We start from the raw sequence: 18,658 nt of genomic DNA on the forward strand, positions 1-18,658 counted from the left end.
GTAAATAAATCTTAAGGAAAAGAAGAATGTGCAAAATTTAAAAGTTTTGATCTATATTTAATCACCTTTTATCTGCACCAGAGCTATTTAAAATGCTTTTTTCTTGTTTCCTTGGCACTTCTTTGACTTTGCCAATCTGATAGTGATATCAAATTATTTTAATTTGTACTTTTGTTAAATTTCTTTTAAGATTGGATAATATGTATATTTTCTAAGGTTACTTTGTAAAATTTTTAAACAATATTTTCACTTCTAAGTGAAATGCAAAGCTTATGTGTCATCTAAAAATGTATTTCAGGTTATGGGGCAGATCTAATATTTTCCAAAATGACAAAAATGTCTAATTAGGACTCTCATGTAATATTTTTCTTATCATTTTTCTACAAAATGTAAACAAACAAACAAAAAAGTCTTTTAGATTTTGCCTGACAGATTCTAAAACTCTGTCTAGCTTCAGAAAAACTGATGATTATGAACTCATTTACATTTTGCTTTTTCTGATCTCTTCTGTAATTTCAGAGTGTAAAATTCCCTACCTCCAATTTAAGCCTTAAGCTTCCATCTGTGTACATGATCTAATTACTTTTTCTGTGTTTCTTATTTCAAGTAGCAAAATCTATCAACAAACGAATCACTCAAGATAAGAACTTGGGAATTATATTTGACTCTAGTACTTTCTCTTTCCCACGTGAAATCCTAGTGATTTTATTTCTTTATATATTCAGTGTATTTATTTTTCCTGTTCATGCCAAATAGTGCTTAGCACAAGTCCTTATATCTCATCATGAGATCCTTTTTAATAAGATTTTTTTTTAAAGATTTTATTTATTTATTTATTTGACAGACAGAGATCACAAGTAGGCAGAGAGGCAGGCAGAGAGAGAGGGGGAAGCAGGCTCCCCGCTGAGCAGAGAGCCTGATGTGGGGCTCAATCCCAGGACCCTGAGATCATGACCGGAGCCGAAGGCAGAGGCTTTTTCCTCTGAGCCACCCAGGCGCCCCTTATAAGATTTTTAAAATGTATCTTCTTATCTCCTAACTTCCAAACTCTCTAATCTGCTATAAAAAGCCCTCCTTTATCAATCCCAGACTCCTCTGCCCATTTCTTCTTTCATATTTCCATCACTTGAATTTTGTACTGAGTTATTTTTTCCCTAAAATCCAACATACTTTACATCTCTCTTCTTTCAGAAGGTATTTCCTTAGAAGTAGAGTGTATTTCATTCCTATTTCTTTTATTTCATTAATTTTTGTTTTCTTTTAAGAATAGTATGCCTTCCTTCTGAGAGCTTCTCTGCAGTGCGTCAGGTGCTCAGTCTGTATATTTTTTTTTTATGATGCACTTCCTTCTTCTAATCTGTCTATATCATGATTAAGCTCTTGGCTTAATTTTGGCTCATTTTCTCATTTCTTTCTTAATCTTGGCTCATTTTCTACTTCATTAGTGATTAGAAGTAGCTTGATGCACGAGACTGTCTTATTTTCTTTATTTTTGTAATATCTCATCTTAAAGGAGTTAGATATGCTCACTAAGTGATTTTTGAACTGAACTGAATTCCACATCTTTATTTCTCATCTGTTATATATAAGAATGGGGCAGCTCTAATTAAAAAAAAAATTAAAAAGAAAACTGTCACACTTCAAGAAATTTTTACTATTCTTTTTTTATTATAATAAATAACAGGAAGTCTTTAATTCTTATCTTCAGATATATATATTCAGAGAAGAGAGATCTATTTTGTAGGTGTCATTGGTCAGATAGAAGTTCATATTTAAATCCAGAATTTTTTTAAAATTTTGAATTGAATTTTGTTAACTTCATTTTTTAAAAACCCTATTTTATACACCATGCCCTGCCTTCAAATAGCAGCACAGCATTATCCAGTAGAAAGGAGGAAAAGGAGGGAGACCTAAAATATGGACAGAAAAAAAACAGGAGCGCATAGGGGAGATAGACAATAGGCTTTGAAATTCATTGTTCTTAGGTAGTGAAAAGAAGGACCATAGGCACCCCAATGTTCATGGCAGCAATGTCCACAATACCCAAACTGTGGAAAGAGCCAAGATGCCCTTCAAAGATGAATGGATAAAGAAGATGAGGTCCATATATACAAGGGAATATTACTCATCCATCAGAAAGGATGAATACCCAGCTTTTGCGTCAACATAAATGAGACTTGAGGAGATTATGCTGAGTGATGTAAGTCAAGCACAGAAAGTCAATTATCTGGTTACACTTATTTGTGGAACATAAGGAATAGCATGGAGGACATTAGGAGAAGGAAGAGAACAATGGAGGAGGAGAAATCAGAGGGAGAGATGAACCATGAGAGGCTATGGACTACAGGAAACAAACTGAGGGTTTCAGAGGTGAGGTGGGTGGGGGATGGGTGAGCCTGGTGCTGGGTATTAAAGATGGCATGTATTGCATGGAGCACTAGGTGTTACACGCAAACAATGAATCTTGGAACAGTACATCAAAAAGTAATGATGTACTATATGGGGACTAACATAACATAATAAAAAATAAACAATAAATAATGGGCCCTCTAGTACTTGAAAAAAATGAAATCCACTCTCTTGATCAAATAAATTTACTGGCTGCATATAACAGTGTAAATTTACACTCTACTTCTGGATTTCTTTTTTTTTTTTTTTTTAAGATTTTTATTTATTTATTTGACAGAGAGATCACAAGTAGGCAGAGAGGCAGGCAGAGAGAGAGAAGGAAGCAGGCTCCTTGCTGAGCAGAGAGCCCGATGAAGGGCTTGATCCCAGGACCTCGAGATCATGACCTGAGCTGAAGGCAGAGACATAACCCACTGAGCCACCCAGGTGCCCCTACCTCTGGATTTCACATAGCCTTTCCAGTGTCTTATGGTTGGAGGGGACCCTTTTGAAAAACATCTTAAATTAGAGGCATATCATGTGAGGTGATGAGAATCTAAACTAACTCCATCTTTCTTGACAATTCTAAGCTAAGAGTTGTCATATACCTAAAACTCGTGATTCTAATTTTTTGTATCAATTATGTAAGTGTATGTACACATACATACTGCAATTCACTGTATTCTGTTTTTTAATTTATTTGTCTTGATCTTGTTTTCCTGACTTGGTTGTGAATTCTTGGAAGATAAAATGTAGAACTTATACTATGAGTTTTGTTTTTTTTTTTAATCATGTGTGCACTATATTGGTTATACTGTAGATATCTACCTCATAATTTTTATTTAAATTTTTTTCTCAATGAACATTAAGTAGTCAATAAGTCATCATCATACTGGTAATATACATATCTAAAGAGTTCTCTCCTATCTCACCAAGTTAGCAAAAAAGCTAGAAAAGCATTATGACAGTTTTTCTCTCTCTTGTGTAACTTACAGCACCACAGGACTAGCAGATGAACAGAAGGAAAAAAGAGGAAAAAGGGATCTTTCTTCTCTTACATTTAGAAAATTATATGCTTCCGAACCCCAGCTTCCTTGCGTGCAGGGATTGTGATTCATTAATATTTTATTCCTAGTGCCTAGTGCACAGTAGGTGCTTAAGACGCATTTGAATGAGTTAATGAAGGAGAAAAATTTAGGTCCCTGACTGTGAAGAAACATCTCAACAATATAATAAAATGAACAGATTCTGGGGTAGGAATTGCAATCAATCAACACAGGCAAGGAAGAACAAAGTTTTAGATTAGTTACAAACAAAGAGTTCCCCCTTTGTGGAGTCGAGTTTGGTTCCATCTGAAGAAGTTTCAAATCCCATTTGCCGTTTGATTTGGGATCTTGACAAAGTGTCAAAGGAGTGACCTTCAATGACATGATAGAGAAAAGGATCTCTTCACAATCACCTTTTTTTTTTTTTAAAGATTTTATTTATTTATTTATTTATTTAAATTTATTTTTTAGACACAGAGAGAGATCACAAGTAGGCAGACAGGCAGGTAGAGAGAGAGGAGGAAGCAGGCTCCCTGCTGAGCAGAGAGCCCAATGCGGGGCTCCATCCCAGGACCCTGAGATCATGACCTGAGCTGAAGGCAGAGGCTTTAACCCACTGAGCCAGCCAGGCGCCCCCACCATTTCCTTTTGGTATAGTCCTTTATTTCCTTGTCTTCTTCCTACTTATAAACATTTCCTAGCAAAAAGGAACATTATCCGCATAATCTCTCAATGTCATAACTGGCCATAGGGTTGACCGTTGTAATACTAACCAAAATTATATCTGCGGCATTTTCAAAGCCCTCTGTGAGATGAAGCTGACTTGGCAGCTTCGGCTATTGGAAACAGTTGCGGTGTGATATATTTGCACATACACAACCATTGAGTTGAGCTTCTTGGCTGGGAGAAACGTAGACAACAGTATGGTGTCTAAGTCAAGGCACATTGTGAATAAATACCCAATGCTAACATTAATATTGGGCCAAAATCAGCAATTTGTTTGAATTATTGAACATGACATTCATTCTCTTACTGCTGAGTAAAGGAAGGTAGAAAGAAAGGCTTTCCTGAGCTGGGCCTATCACTTTGAAATTTAGCCCCACTCATCCAACGCAGGAAGAGGGAATGCTGAAATTTACCAAGGATATTCCTTAAGATAAAGGAAATGTAGTTTATAATGTTCAGAAGCCAGAGAATTCAGCTAGGCTTCTTGCTTGTTTTTCAAGTTTTGCTTAAATTGGCTTACAGATTTATCTACAAGGCATTGCACATGGATATTTTTGTCACCGCATATTTTACAACAGCTGTGATCCTGATGGGGATTTAGTTAACCAAAGGCCCCTCTGCATGCAAGCAGTCACCAGGCAGCTAATGGATTGAGGGCCGAAACGACAATAAAGTGAGCAGAGCCATGCAGCTGTGGACCAAATGTAGGATAATAACTAGCAGTTGGCCATTACGGGGTTAACTGCTGGTGTTCTGTTAAGTGTAAAAAATGTTGATGTCCTGCTTAAAAACACAGCCAAAATCTGAACATTTCCATTGGGTCAATGTAAAAAATGCCTCTGCTTCCTTTTAAACTGGTGATTATTTTTAGAACACCGATCTTGTTGGAATGTCTAACACATATATTATTATAATTATATATTTTTTGATAATTATGTTGTACTTTTCCAATATGCTTTTAATCTAAGTAAGGATCCTTGCAGAATATCAGCTTCTTAGTCTCTGGGGTTTTAGCCACCGGTGCCTGTGCCTTTATAATTTCCAGACTTGTTACATTTACTCTGGGAAGAATTTTCACCTACATTTTTTGGGTTAAAGAACCATCCATTCTGTTGTTTTAAACAAATGAAATTGTATCACTACAGTGTCAGTCCAAACATGTGTAATTAACATGGAAAATATGTCTGAGCCATATTGGTCAAGATAGATGACTTCCTTACATGACTTATAAACAGTAAGAGGCATACAGCCAGGATGTCAAAACCAACTTGTATATCGCAAAGGTTTATCTGGGAGGACTTTCAAATTACAAAGGAAAAAGAAAGAATCAGCCTGCCATACTTTCTTAACAAGGAGAGCAGCTTTCTGCTATCTGTATAAAAATAAGCCTTCTGTCCTTCTTTTCGACATATGTTACTCACACTGCAAAGGTCAAAAGAGACATTTTATTCTTTTGGAAATGTTCTTCAAACAATATAATGGTACATGTCAGTGTGTTCAAATTATTCTGGCTGGAAATGGGTCTCTAATCTCCTTTTAAATTTTAACAGTGACTGTGCATAGAATTCTCTTTGGAATTCTTTGATTAGTGGCATTGGCTCTAAAAGAAAGAGTTCCAACTCTGTCTCCTATGTGTTTTTCTGAGTCCGCTGAAAGCCACAAGTTTCTAGTGTTGTTTTCCTAGGTAATGATTCAGTAGTACTACTGACTAGGTAGGAGACTTGTAGCCCATAGGAGCTTATTTATTCCTTTGCTGGGTAAAATGAACTCTTCCTGAGTATAACTGAAGGTGCTTTTTATCTTCAAGTATATGCCAGTCCTTATTTTATGTCATCAGGAGCATCATTTTAATAATTAAAATTAGGTGTGCCAAGAACCTCCAAGGAAGTCCTGTCTGTGAGTGAATCACATCCAAGGGGTCACCATAGGTGACTCAGGACAAGAAAAATGCAGTTCGCAAGAGCCATGCAGCAAGCCCTCCCATTTCAGGCAATAGAATGAATTGTCACTGTAGAGGTCAGTAGACTTCCTTATTAAAAATAACGTCAGTTGGGGAGGGTATGTGCTTTGGTGAGTGCTGTGAAGTGTGTAAACCTGGCGATTCACAGACCTGTACCCCTGGGGATTAAAATATATTATGTTTATAAAAAATTAAAAATTAAAAAAAATAACGTCATTAGAAATTCTTCCTTTGAGAACAATCCTCTGGTTCCATTCTGGCGCAACCCTAAGAAGGTTCTTGACCACTTGGTTCATGAAAGCATTCCCTTAATGAACTAAACCCATTTATCCTCTAATTGCAAATCGTAATCTTAAGATATGTAATTCATTCTGTACTTGTCAAGCAGCTTGGGCTCTGAGTGGTGTTTGCACACATGAGAGAGAGGAAGAAAGAGTGGAAAAGGATGAGAGAAAGAGATACTTAGGAATGTGTGGCTGCACTATTTCCAAAGGAAAACTAACTGTCCTATCTCCTGAGGTTGCCTGAAGCAAGGTGCCCTTGAAACAAGACTGCTATAGAGGTCGCTGTGGATTGCCTGAGAGTTTTAGATGGAATTTTGGTATTTGTCAAAGGGTTACTGTGGTGCCACCTAGATATTCTCATGGACAGGAAAGATAAACATGCTGATACAGTCAGGCGCTCCTCAGGAATTCAACAAAACCAGGAATTAACTTGTCCTTGGGAATGTGGTAAAACAATGAAAGCAGAAACATATCTTCATTGCTCTTTCTTGGCTTTAGTCACATGTCAGTCTTCTAGAAAACCTTCCTGTTCTTCTTACTCTCCATTCCACACCCCGATGAGCTCTGACATGATCAGTAGGATAGAGTTGAAAAAATCTTAGAAATTATAGAAAATCATTCTTTTCTGTCTTTATCCTTCTGGGTACCTCCGTAGGATTCAAGGCAAGACGCCTTTATGCCAGGCGCCATTCCTCAATTACATCCAAGTGAAAGCTCCTCTTTAGGACGTTGACTGGTACGCCTTACGTGAGAATGAGTTAGCGCCCTCAGTACCTTAATCAGCTGTCCAGGCCCCCAGCAGCTGGGTAGTTTCACCCTATTTTTCTAAGCTTAGCTCAACTCTGAATATTGTAGTTCAACAATACCCACTTTTATCTGGATTGAAGACCTAACAAAAGAGTGGGAAAGGTATCAGGCATCCTTAGCAAGGGAAAGCAAAATCTTAACAAAACAGGAGGATGGTTTCTATCTTGTAGCCATAAGCCCAATTTTATTTTTTGAGGCACAGCCCGATGCTATCTTTCATGTAAGTAGTTGCCAACAAATCAGTAATTATCAAGAGATTTATTATTGATTTTTTTAAAAGTTGAAGATATAAGGTAGTAAATTACCATAGATGTAGTCTCAGCCAAAGCTAACCCGGGAATGTGTTATATAAACATGGTATATACCCAGGGGAATATGGTCACATATGCATAGTTCAAGATGAATATGTCATCCTGAGTAGTTCCAACCTCTTGTGAAGTACTGGGCAATGGAAGTTGGTAGCTGTAACAACCGCAGCATATGCTATAAGCATTTCAACTATTAAAGGATCTGACGCCTGGCAGGTGTGCACAAGAATGACAACTCTTGGCAAGTTCATCTTATCCTTGTGCACAAATAATAAAGAGAAAGGAATACTTTCAGTCTGGCAGAAATAAGCAACAGGTGCTGAAGACCCCGTGATGTAGTTTAACACGACAGAGTATATTAAACAGTGTGAAATAAGCAAATATAATTATAACATGCTATAATGAAAATGATGGCTCCCAGTTAATTCTGGTCTAGACTGGTTCAAAGACCCCAGGGCCAACACACCTTAGAAGGGATTACACCCTTTAAAAATAACAGAATGCATAAAATATTTAATAGTGTACCCTTCAATAGTAAAAGTCCTTCAGGGATTCTAAAGTTTAAGGGCTATTTTTTTCAGATGTGGAGCTTTAAGGGTTATCCCATATGTTCAGGGCTGTAGATCCTCCAGTATGTCCTTATCTAGAATCTTTCAAACTAAGGAACTCAGTCTAGTAACAAGTTTACTCTCATCTTTTATTTATTCTGGCTCCTGCAAGATGCAACATTATTTCGTGCATCAAAACTGCTATTCACCATGTACTTAAGATTTCTAATGTCAAGAGTGGTGATCCTTGAGTAAATCCTGTTCTAAAGCTAATGACCCTGCTGCGCCCCAAAGTTTATACAAAACTGTATCCCTATTGTATCTTTTGTATTTATTTTGTTTATTTCTTTGGAACCTAAGTAGGAATGCAGTAGAGCAGTCTTGATAATTATAGCAACACTGATTAAAATATCTAGGCTTTGGAGTGATATCTACCAGATTCAGGATTCTGTTTCTAAATCCTGCATATGTGAGTTTGACTTGATAAATTAAATTCCCAACCCTGTTTCTTTTTTCTGTAAAGTGGAAATAATAAAAATAATTACTTCATAGGCTCTTTTGAGGGTTAACTTAACTTAATTATTTATCTTAATAAGATGGTACATTGTGATTATTTGAAAGTGTTAGCCAGAGAGAGATAGAGAAAGAAAAGAAAGAAGAAAGAAAAGAAGGGAAGAAGGAAGGAAGGGAGGAAAGAAGGAAGCCGGCTACTTTTATTTGTTTTCTCGAGTGGATTCCATTGAAAATTAAAAAGTGGTAGCAACATTTGGTGAGACAGCTCCTTTGATTTTCAGACTTTCCTAGGTGCAGGTTTCTAGGATAAACATTCCTTCCCTTGTCAGGATCTGGTGCTCGAAGTCTGATCCTTCGACCAGGAGCCTGAGCATGGCACAGAGGCTTGTAATAAGTGCACTCTTGGGTCCCACTCCAAATCTACGGATTCAAAATCTGTATTTGAATGAGATGCCAAGTAATTTATGTGTACTTTAAAACTTGAAAAGCCTTGGTCTATCCATCTAAGTTCTTTAAATATATTTTCATATTTTCTTGATCTTACACCTAATAATATCTGTTATTATACCTGCATATTTTTGTTAGCCCAAATACTTGCTTTTTGAATTCCTGGATCACTCTGCAAGTCCTTCAGATGCACATTATTTTAATGTTTTTTTAATACATGCTAGGACCCAAATAGCCAATTTCAATGCCACCTCCTTCTCCCTCTCTTACTCTGAAACACCTTACTATTCTCATCATCTGATTCCTAGATTTTGGTTTGTGTGTTTCTACAGAAATTACTAAAATAAATTTTTAATCTCTTTTTCTGATTTTGAAGTTGAAATAATATCTCTGTTGGTTTTTATGGGAGAAATGTAAGAGATATATGGATCATTATATGCTTCTATAAATTATTTTTCTTTTGTTTTTATTAAATCATTGGTAAATTTACTTGTACCTAGAAGGAAATGTTTAATTAAGAAAAACACCTCAAGGGGCTCTTGGGTGGCTCAGTCAGCTAAGCATCTGCCTTAGGCTCAGGTCAGGATCCCAGGGTCCTGGGATGGAGCCCCAAGTCTTCGTCTTCGGGCTCCCTGCTCTGTGGGGAGCCTGCTTCTCCCCCTCCCACTGCTCACATCCATTCCCTGGACTGCAGTTTGTGCTCTCTCTCTCTCCCTCTCTCTCTCCAATAAATAAATAAAATCTTAAAAAAAAAAAAAAGAAACACTCTTTGAGACAAATTTTGGTTATGCTCAATAGAAGGCAAATACATTAAAATAAATTGGAATCAAATCAAATTAATCATTTAAAGGAACAGGTATTTACAAAAAAAAAAGATGATTGCAAGTTTCTCCTAAATTTACATTTCTTCCCTCTTTTAAATAATACTTTAGAGTTACATATGGTGTTTTGTTTTTCTGACTTTAAGACTATCTTGATTTCAACTGATAGCAATATTGTCCATACTTTTCACTTGCAATATGAGTGCTGTCTCATAACAAAGACAACTTGAGAATGCATGTTAACAAAATTGAACACTACAAATGAATTTCACAGTACTCTGCACTACTCATTCTCACCTCATGAATCCAGAAGTGTCTATGAATTTGAAAGATTTCTGTTGGTAGATGATCTCATCTTCCATACTTACATAGTCTCTGGTTACATTTTTTCTCCTGTAAATGGTTCCCTATACTTGAAGTTGTAGTGCCAAACTTTCTAGACAGGCATAAATTATTGCTACGTCTCCCCTCCTCTTTTTTTTTTCACTTATTTTTCATATTGTATGACAAACTAAAACATTGAGTGATGGATAGTGCTAAGGGACAGTGACTATTGTGTTTCTTCATACTTGGGATATTATATATGTCTCACATAACAAATTGTATGATACTGGAGATCAAACAAGAGGGCTTTAAAAATTTCATTTGTAGGAGGGCGCTTTAGTTTTGTAAAGGCAGCTGCAAATTTGACTTTAATTGCTAACTGAAAGGAATGGTTGCAATATGTAGCCAGACAAAATATGAAAAATATAGAAAGGTCAAAGTAGTAAAGTATACATTTCCTTTTACATAGAGCATAGACTCATTCACTGAGCTGACGTTCCTGCAATAAATTCTCACTTCCATGAAAAAAAATTTTTTTTTCCATTTTGAGAAAAAGGAAGATGACTGTGTTATACCAGCCCTAATATCTAGCTCATGTTCATGGGGAGGGCAACCCAGCAAAAGCCTTTTTCTTACCTGGTTAATTTTTAATTTATAGGCTCTAAAACTACATATCAACTAAGTTCCTTCCTCCCTTTTTTCCTTCTATTTTCCCCCCAAATAATCTTAAAACTTCTCTCAAGAGGAACATCAGTTTTTTTAAATTTTTTTCTTCTCACTGTTCATGTGGTACATATTCTCTGTAAGCTCTTTATTTTTACCCTAATGGTAGAAGCTGTCTTTTTCTCTAAGACAGACTGGATTCTAATTAAAAAAATGTTTTAAAACAGCTAATAATAGCAAAACTCTATAATTTCTTCCCTAATTTTTTTTCTAGAATTACGTCTTGACATTATATTTGAACTGGAATTCTCAAGTTAAAAGAAGGACATACTGTATGGTGACTAACATGACATAATAAAAAAAATAATAATAAGGAAGGAAATGAACATTCGTTGATAGTCTATTGTGTGCCAGAAATTTTCTGTGCATGATTTCTTTTAGTCCTCATGACAATATCGTGTAGGACCTGTTATTCTCTCTAATTTGCTATTTAACAACTGAAATTCAGACATTTAGTAGCTTGCCTTAATATCAAATAACTGCTAAGACTGCATGACTCTGAAGTGTTCTTTCTCACTTTACACCAGTCCTCATTCTTAATTTTGCAAATGAGACACCTGAGGTATGAAAAGACTAGGGGATGAATTGGTGTCTGAGTTTGGGTTGGAGAGTAGGTCCTCTGAACACATCCCACTATGCCACTGGGAATACAAAGATGTGGAAAATACCTGTGAAATTTGCCTTAAAATTAAAATTCACATGAACAAATCTGTAAGAAAATTTACCATGTTTGTCTTGGAGGAATGGAATATATTATGTTCTGCTACTAAAAATAAAATCTTGCGTGATTCCTTGTGTTTCCATCTTTTCCTTTCTTCAATGCCATGAGACGTTCTGACCCAGGGATGATGACTGGTATCCCTAAGGAATTTTGTATGTGATTATAGAAAAGAGAGCTTCCTCTGTCTCCACGGAGGAACTGGAGCATAGGTCAGATTATGCTAGGCCAAACTCCGAATCTATGACATAGATTTTCTATTTTCCAACTATTAAAGCAGACTGTCCTAGAATATTTATCTAACAGTTCAGTGAGCCTTATCTTATTCATATTTCTTTACTTTCTCCCTCCTAGCTCCACAACTGGCCCACAGCAGAGACTTGCATTGCAATGAATATTTTTGCATATTTATGTTAATCCTCTTTTTCCTTTCATCAGGAGTTTACACAGAACAAGCACTCCACAGATGCTAAACAGATAGAGATAGATGTTTTACATAGCTATTATTATAGTTACAGCTGAAAGTACAAAGTGTGGTAGCTGAGAGTTAGACTGGGGGTAAAGGATTGAAAATAGTTTCAGTATTATGTTGACTTCTTATACCCATTGTTGCTGGAGATTTGGTAAATACACACACACACACACACACACACACAGCAAATTCTGAACATCTTTCAGCTCTAGGAAACCTGCCTCAGAAGTATGTAGGAAGTGGGCTATGCCTTCTGTACTCCCAAGCTAGCTTGAACTACTCACTATGCCTCAAATATACCTTTGTATTTTTCCTTCTCAGGACGTCTTCATAAGATGTTCCCTCCAATCTAAATCTCTTCTCTTCTCTCCTTCCACCAGTCAGGTTTCCATCCTTTCAACATTGGGTTTAAAACCTTTTTGTAGCACTTACCACTTACTAATCTAAATGTGGAATATTTTTATCACCTTTTATCTTCTTTATAAGCTAAAGAATTGTTTGCATATATCCCAAAGTATAATCCTCCTTTTATTTATTTATTTTTTCACTTGCTTTCTAGGACATCGTGCTTTCTCAATCCCGCTCCCCCCTTCCCCACACAATGGCCATTTCTTTTTAGTTTTGGGGGCTTTGGGGGCCTTGTGGGGGGGGCTTTGTTGTTATTGTTTAGTTTGTTTGGCTGGTTGCTTTTTTTGGTTTGGGCTCATCGGTCTGGACTCTTAACAGACCAGCAGTTAACCTTGTAATGGTGAAGTGCTAGTTATTTATCCCACATTTGACCCACAGCTGTGTGGCTGTGCTTACTTTATAGTCCCTTCAGCCATCAACCCATTAGCTGCCTATGGTCCCATATATGTATGAATCATCTGATGGCTCGCAACTATGTATGTCCAGCCTGTACCTCTCCCTTCAATTCCAGATGGTTGTCTCCACCTTCATGAGGAATCATCTTCCCTTGCATCTCTACTTGGCATTGCAAATGTAATGTGCCCAAAACAGAAATACCAATTTGCTCCCCCACCCCCCAATCTGCTTTACTTCCCATCTTCCCTTCATTAGCAAATGTTAACTAATATCTTAGAATCATCATTGATTCATCTCTTTCTCAATTCACTCATCCAAACTTTCAACAAATTCTACTTATTTTTTTTTTAAGATTTTATTTATTTATTTGACAGACAGAGATCACAAGCAGGCAGAGAGGCAGACAGAGAAGAGAGGAGGAAGCAGGCTCCCTGCTGGGCAGAAAGCCCGATGTGGGGCTCAATCCCAGGACCCTGGGATCATGACCTGAGCCGAAGGCAGAGGCTTTAACTCACTGAGCCACACAGGCGTCCCAAATTTTACTTATTTTATCTGCAAAATAGATTCCGAATCTGGCCACTTTTCACCATTTTTTGTCTATGATCTTCATCCAAGCTATAATTATCTCAAATCCGAGGTGCTCAATGGCTTGCTAACGGTTTTTCTTCTTCTGCACTCATATCCTATAGTGTACACATATTTAATAGAGCAGCCATATTGTTTGAGGTATTATATTAACTTGAATAAAACACTCTCTCCCCCCTTCAACTCTTCTAAAAGATCCCATGTCACCCATGGTAAAACCACAAGTCTTTATAATGGCTTACAAGATCCTACATAATTTGGTTCCCTGTTCCTTTATGTGTTCATGTCTAACTGTTTCCCACCTCAGGCATTTACTTGTGACTTCACTGGCCTCCTTTCTTTTCTTCTCTCTCTCTCTCTCTTTTTTTTTTTTCTTTTTTTGAGAGTGTTTGTGTTCATCTACCCTTAAGACCCTTGTTGATCCCCTATGTTGGTCTTCCCCAAAGACCTGTGTTGCTTCCACCCTCACTTCCTTCAATCTTCCTTCAGTTTACCCATTATAATCTTATTTCTCCAAACACAGAGGACCCTGATCATCCTATTTAAAAGTCTTCCAACCCCCAGGACTCTCTACTTCCTTTCTTCCCCACTTATTATTGTTTCTGTTTCTGTTTCTGTTTTCATAGCCTACTTTTTAGATCATGCAAGAGAGCCTGACCCAGAGTGGGTGCTCAATAAACATTTCCAGATTTATTGAATGCTATAGTAGCTTCCTTGCACATAGTAGGTGCCTGCTGTATTTTTTCTTTTAATCAACAATGTGAAGCTCCAAATTTTATTTTGCACCGGGCATGAGGAACACAGATTTTTTCCATTTCATGATTTTTTCACAGCTAACAAGAATTGAAAGTGGTTGTATATCAGAAACAGGTGTGTTTCATCTGTGTATAGTAAAACACTCAGTTTCAAAGAATGGAAAATTTTGGTCGTCCATAGCAAAAGGAACTATTGAACCAACAACAGGGACAATGAGCCAATGGCCATGTTAAAAGAATATAGACAGTGCCATATTACTAGGAAAATACTCCTTCAAATGGTCTAAGGGCAACTTTGATCATGTTTAATTAAAGAAATTATAAAAAGCACTTTTTATTTAATGTCTTGCCACACCACAGTTAGGCAATTTTTTTTCCCAAAAATAGAAGCCAGGAAAAGATAAGGCATGGTGGCTTTCTGCTCTAAGCCCCATAAATAATTTTATAATCCCAAAATGAAACAGTTAACAATACAACTTTTTTTTTTTTTCAAGAAAAGGAAAAGAATTTTAAGAGCCATTCATACCATAAAAGGTGTTCTGTCTTGGATTGACTTTAGTCTTTCTTTTTTTCCTTTAACCTTTCCTCTCATAGCGAACCCTATGGCATGAAATTTCATTTCAAAGATTTAAAATAGGACATAGAATCCTAAGCAGATTTAAGAGCCATTGCACAGAACAATCTATCATGGATTTTGTGACTCTTACACACCATGCATAATTTCCATGGGACCAGGATATTTTTGCCCTCAAGCTGGCCCAGTGCCCCTGAACAAGAGCACTCTCCTTGCCCCGGGAGTAATGGTAAAATTGAAATGGATACCACTCAAATCAGAAGAGCCAGTCAACTCTAATCCAGTAAAAACCATTAGCAATTCTCAGAGGCTGTAGACTGTAGGATCTAAGAGATAGAAATTTTCAACATCGCTTGTCAGAACACTGATGTGCAAAAAGCTCCAGATACAATTTTGAACTATCCAAGCAATTTTCAGCACCTTCGGTGTAATCACATGGAGGATTTATTGACAAAAGCATGCTGTGCATGTAATTTTTTTTTTTTTTAAAGGGAGACTGGAAAAAATACCCAGGATATCTGAGCATAGGCTCCTTTGTCTCTTTCCCTTAACCTTGCCAGACCTTCCTAAGATATATGCCAAAGAGAAGCTCCCATCCTTCTGTGTCCATGATGAATGATTTGGGAACAGTCCAAGCAGTAAGGGAGGGATTTAGCCCAGTTTCCTTGACTCTAGCCCCATTTATTTATGAGAAGGTTTGAGAAGATTTGCGGGGAAAGTAAAATATTCCATAGTGTGGGTTTTCATTCAAACCTGTACTTAGCAATAATCATTGCTGTCACCGCTTCAGTGTTAAAGGGGAGAGAGATCTGCAACCCACACAGAGGGAAAAAGAAATAGATGAAAAACTAGGCGCTGTGTAGTTCAGTACTTTCTAGCTCCCTATTTTATCATTAAACCCTTTGCTCAGAAACTTTTTTCTTTTCTTTTTTTTTTAAAGATTTTATTTATTTATTTGACAGAGATCAAAAGTAGGCAGAGAGGCAGGTGGAGAGAGAGGAGGAAGCAGGGTTCCCGCTGAGCAGAGAGCCCAATGTGGGGCTCGATCCCAGGACCCCGAGATCATGACCTGAGCCAAAGGCAGAGGCTTTAACCCACTGAGCCACCCAGGCTCCCCTTGAAAACTTTTCTTTAAATTATATCAAAGATAATTTATTTTCTCTCTTCTCAGGTGTGACCGTGACTGTGTGTGTGTGTGTGAATGTGTATAGTAATTGTTAAAACCCATAGTACTCTGGGGACACCCGGGTGGCCCAATTGGTTTGGTTTGTCGGTGGCTCCGTCTACCTTTGGTTCAGGTTTTGATCTTGGAGTCCCAGGATCTAGCCCCACATCAGACTCCTGCTCAGCATGGAGTCTGCTTCTCCCTCTCTCTTTGCTCCTCCCCCTAATTGTACTCTCTTTCTCTCAATCTTTCTCAAATAAATGCATAAAATCTTAAAAAAAATACCCATAGTACATTATTATTTCTCAGAATGACCCTCAATGGTATATGCCAGCAATCCCCCCCATTAGGTAAATGATAAAAACAAGATTTAGTAAAAATCAATAACCAGTCGATAATAATTTTAAAAAGGTTGCTCAATAACGCTTACAGGGAAACAAAACTAATAGGAGGAGAGCCTGAACTTAAATTTAGATGCCCCTGACTTGAAAGCCTTATTTATCATTTAGCATAGGGTTTTATCATTGGGTCTTCCCACCCTTATATATTGAAGAACTTCTGCCATTTGCCCATTGGCATGATGTAGGTGTGGACGCCTGTATGCCAGGTTCATCACACATTCCCTGCCTAACCCACATTCTTCATTGTTTTCTGTGTTCTTTGTTGTTAGAGTTCTTCTGGGTAAGAAAATCATTTATTTCTGTGTTAAATAATCCTGGGGATGCTGGTTTAAGCCAAACAGGTAGCAGGACATCACAGCCTTACTTAAAGACAGCTAGAGTCTTTCATTTTAACTTTTAGTTTTCAGGAGCAATGCAGATGAAAAGGAAAAAAATATCAGCCTTTTTTTTTTCTAATGTTATGACAATTTCCAAATATATAGAACATGTAAAAAGTTTTACATGGTGACTACCTCATACTATAGCTTCGTACGGTATGTTCTATAGTTTTGCTGGCTCTAGTTTTTACCTATCTATCCATCGGTTTCTCTATCCATCCATCTGATTTTTCTGATGCATTTTTAGATTAGCTGACAATAATGAATATTCTTCACCTTAAAAGACTCAGTATGCATATCATCAGCTATAGTTCAGAAAAGTTCACTTTTCTGATGAGGTAAGTTTTATTTAAGGTGAAATGCAGAAATCTTGCATATCATTTGATGATTTTATAAAATTGATGTATAGTTGACATATAATATTAGTTGTAGGTGTACAACTTAGTGATAGAAAATTATGTACATTACAAGATGCGCACCATGACAAGAGTATTGCAATATTATTGACTATATTCCCTATACACTACCTTTCACCCCCGTGGCTTATTTATTTCATAACCTGGAAGTTTGCATCCCTTAATTCCCTTCACTTATTTTGTACCCATTTGGAAACCAGTTTGTTCTCTATATCATGATCCTATTTCTTTGTTATTGCTTATTTGTTCATTTGTTTTATTTTTTAGATTTCACATGGAAGTGAAATCAAATGGTATCTGTCTTTCTCTGTCTGGTTTATTTTACTTGGCCTAATATCCTATAGGTCCATCTATGCTATCTTGAATTGCAATATTTTATTCTTTTTGTGGCTGAGTAATATTCTGTTGTTTATATCTAGTATGTCTTCTTTATCCCCTTATCCATCAGTAGACACATAGGTTGCTTCTATGTCTTGCTATTATAAATAATGGTGCCACAAATATAGGGGTGCATATGTCTTTCTGAATTAGCGTCTTTTTTTCCAGGTAATATGCAAAAGTGGAATTAATGGATCATATGGTAGTTCTACTTTTTGTTTTAGAAGAACTTCCATATTATTTTTCCACAGTGTCTGCACCAGTTTGTATTCCCACCAACATTGCATGGGGGTTCCTTTTTCTCCACATCTTCACTAAAACAAATTATTTCTTGTCTTTTGGATACCAGCCATTCTGACTCTTGTGAGGTGATATCTCCTAGGTTTTTGATTTGCAGTTTCCTGATGGTAAGTGATGATGAACATCTTTTCATTTCTGTTAGCCATTTGTACATCTTCTTTGGAAAAATGTCTGTTCAGTTCTTCTCATTTTTTATTTTTTTAATATTTCAAGTCTTTGTTTAAATTCTAGTAAGTTAACATATAGTGTGATATTAGTTTCAGCAGTAGCATTTAGTGATTCATCACTTATGTATAACACCCTGTGTTCATCACAAGTACCTTCCTTAATACCCATCACACAGTTAGCCCATTTCCCTACCCACCTTCCCTCCAGTAACCCTCAGTTACAAGTCTTCTGCAAATATTGACAGTTTAACATCTTCCTCACCAAACTGGATGCATTTTATTTCTTTCTGTTGTCTAATTGCTGGCTCTGACTTCTAGTATATGTTGAATACAAATGGTGAAAATGTACATCTTTGTCTTGTTCCTGATGTTAGGGAGAAAGCTTTCAGCTTTTTACTGTTGAGTATGATGCTAACAGTATGTTTGTCATATGTATTAGCCTTTATTAAGTTGAGATATGTTCACTCTAAACCTACTTTGTTGAGGGTTTTTAATCATTAATGGATGTATTGAATTTTTTTAAAGATTTTATTTATTTATTTGACAAATAGAGATCACAGGCAGGCAGAGAGAGAGGAAGGGAAGTAGGCTCCCCACTGAGCAGAGCTGGGGTGGGGGTGCGTGGGGGGGGGTGCGGGGCTCAATCCCAGG

Source organism: Mustela erminea, chromosome 11 (assembly GCF_009829155.1).
Source record: "Mustela erminea isolate mMusErm1 chromosome 11, mMusErm1.Pri, whole genome shotgun sequence".
Lineage (NCBI taxonomy): Eukaryota > Metazoa > Chordata > Mammalia > Carnivora > Mustelidae > Mustela > Mustela erminea.